The sequence below is a fragment of the Oncorhynchus kisutch genome, unplaced genomic scaffold (assembly GCF_002021735.2).
Source record: "Oncorhynchus kisutch isolate 150728-3 unplaced genomic scaffold, Okis_V2 scaffold1004, whole genome shotgun sequence".
Taxonomy (NCBI): domain Eukaryota; kingdom Metazoa; phylum Chordata; class Actinopteri; order Salmoniformes; family Salmonidae; genus Oncorhynchus; species Oncorhynchus kisutch.
In genome coordinates, this window is record NW_022262949.1 from 97489 (window position 1) to 100437 (window position 2949).

A 2949-nucleotide genomic window follows, 5' to 3' on the forward strand; every position below is an offset into this window, starting at 1 on the left:
GGGCTTGGTGATTCCCTGGATGTTATCGCTGAGAACCTTACGGTGACGCTTGGCGCCTCCTTTTCCGAGTCCCTTGCCGCCTTTACCTCTTCCAGACATCGTGTGTTCGCTAGCTGAGTTCAAGTGAATGAATGACGCAATTTTGGGGCTTGGTGCTCTTATTATCTGCGTTTGGTGGACCTGATTGAAGCCAGTGGCACAGAAAGCGCGCGCTTTTGCCTGGCCTCTGCTGCAAAGGGGAGGGCGTTCGTTCTAGGGAACTATGGAGGAAGAAGAAATGAAAGCTACTTACATGCGCGGGAAACACACTCAAATACTGAGCTATGTTGAACACAAGGCCCAACTGTGACAACTGGGGGATCCACTACTAATCTGTGTCCCACTCTTCACATTGATTGGTGTTGTTCTTGTTGTTGTTGTTGTTGTTGTTGTTGTTGTTGGCACCTGATTCAACTCTTTCAATCAGCTGTGCCTCTCCAGCGCTACAACAAAAATGCTACTCTACCCCTGCCTGGAGTTGGGAAACACTGAACTAGTAGGATTCAACCCACTGCAGTTGCCAGTCACACCTAATAGAGATAGGCGTTAAAACCTCAAATAGTGTCACAAGTACAAAGGAGAAACGAAGTGGAACATATACGGGAAACAAATACACAAGGAACGCCACAAATCCTAAGGGGTCCTTAATGTCACCTCAGCAGTCATGTAGCTCTTTAAGGCCATGTAATAACATCATTCTTCTTTTTCTTCCAAGACAGGATCCAGGTGGCCATGGGAAGGGTGGTGACACCTCTGCAAGCTGAAACGCTGTAAAACATTCCTCAGACACCCACCCAACACACACACACAATAAAGGGATCGTTTTCCTATGCGTACAGAGGTGATAGGGATGTGCAAATATTGTATGGTACTTTTTTCAAAAACCAATAACATAGCCTTATATTATGGAAATAGTGGTATGAGGTGGATCCTTTATAGGCCAGATAGCCTCAGATGTTGCAGCGAATGATCTCAACAGGGTCATTTCAAAGGGGACAAATTAGGCCCAAGGACACATACTGGCGATTTATCAATCGGTGCAGTTGAATTCACATCTCAGATGTGACTAGGTTTCATCTTACAACTTATTGTTGCCATAATTGTCTCTTACCTGTACTTAGTGGCTGCCGAGAACGACTGACAAGCGTTCAACTAGCTGGGATGCAGCTAGTGTCATCAAAGCACAAAGCATAGCAAGTTAGAAGAAATAGGTTAAAGGTTACGAAAAGGCTTAGGCTTACCCCAAATGTCACCTCCGTTCGTAGCTGTACTCCGTCCGTGTAGGCGCACAACAAGTCATCACACAGAGAGCACACTTGAAGCACAACTGCGCTGCCTGGAAGGCCGCAACGGACTGAATTGGAATCCCTCAAACAGCACACTAACTACATTCCGCTTTTGATGTCACAGTCAGCCCCTCGGAACACTGGTCCTCAACAATCTCAAACACCTTGGATACCAAAGCCAAACATTCTCGAATCACTCACATTCACAAATCAACCAGGGAGAAGAAGGCTGCCATGAATTGAATGCTGAAAAGCTAACCTCCTTCACAGAGCAACATCATAGGACTGGGAGTTTGTGTTCAACAGCAGGTTAGACTCTGCCACTTGTTCCCTTCAACTGCTTGCGTTCCCCTATTATCAAGGGCTTAGTTCCTCTATAGGCTACAGTGCAGATACTTCACATGCAGAGTACAACAACAAATAACAGAGGGCCTGTTACCACACCCTATAGGCTAGGAGTTGAACTTGGACCACAATGACATTGGTAGTAATTAGCCTGCAGCATAAATGACAGTGGAAATGGAAGTGCGACACATAGAGGAAAAGTCCTAATCCTAATCAAATAGACACATTTTTTTATTTTATTTTTTATTTCACCTTTATTTAACCAGGTAGGCAAGTTGAGAACAACTTCTCATTTACAATTGCGACCTAGCCAAGATAAAGCAAAGCAGTTTGACACATACAACGACACAGACTTACACATGGAGTAAAACAAACATACAGTCAATAATACAGTATAAACAAGTCTATATACCATGTGAGCAAATGAGGTGAGATAAGGGAGGTAAAGGTCAAAAAAAGGCCATGGTGGCAAAGTAAATACAATATAGCAAGTCAAACACTGGAATGGTAGATTTGCAAATGGAAGAAATGTCCAAAGTAGCAATAAAAATAATGGGGTGCAAAGGAGCTAAATTAATTCATTCATTAATACAGTAGGGAAAGAGGTAGTTGTTTGGCCTAAATTATAGGTGGGCTATGTACAGGTGCAGTAATCTGTGAGCTGCTCTGACAGTTGGTGCTTAAAGCTAGTGAGGGAGATAAGTGTTTCAGTTTCACAGATTTTTCTACTTCCTTCCAGTCATTGGCAGCAGAGAACTGGAAGGAAGGAGAGGCGGCCAAAGAAAGATTTGGTTTTGGGGGTGACTAGAGAGATATACATACACCTGTTTAGCAGAAATGCTTGTGTTACTAGCTCCAACAGCACAGTCAAGTCTAACAAGTAAGATTAACCATGTTCCAACATTCCACACAATACACCCAAATGGAATTGGAATACATCAATATATGGACGAGCCATGTCAGACAGTCCGTAGACTAACATACCTTACAATACAATACTTTATATATCCACATGACATGAGCTATGCAAACGACCTCCACGTTAGGAATGTGCCCAGTGATATCTAACAAAAACACACATGGCAAGACAGGAAGGAAGACATGCAGAAGTGCTCATGAAGAGGACACGAAGAAGACCGGAATCATCTCCAAGTGAACAATGTCAAAGGAATAGGTCAAGTCATATAGATAGGGAGGGCATTTCACCGCCACCCACTGGACCACAAGTCATTTAGCCAACACTGGCTCATCATTCAAGCCACATAGGGAGGGATCTTAA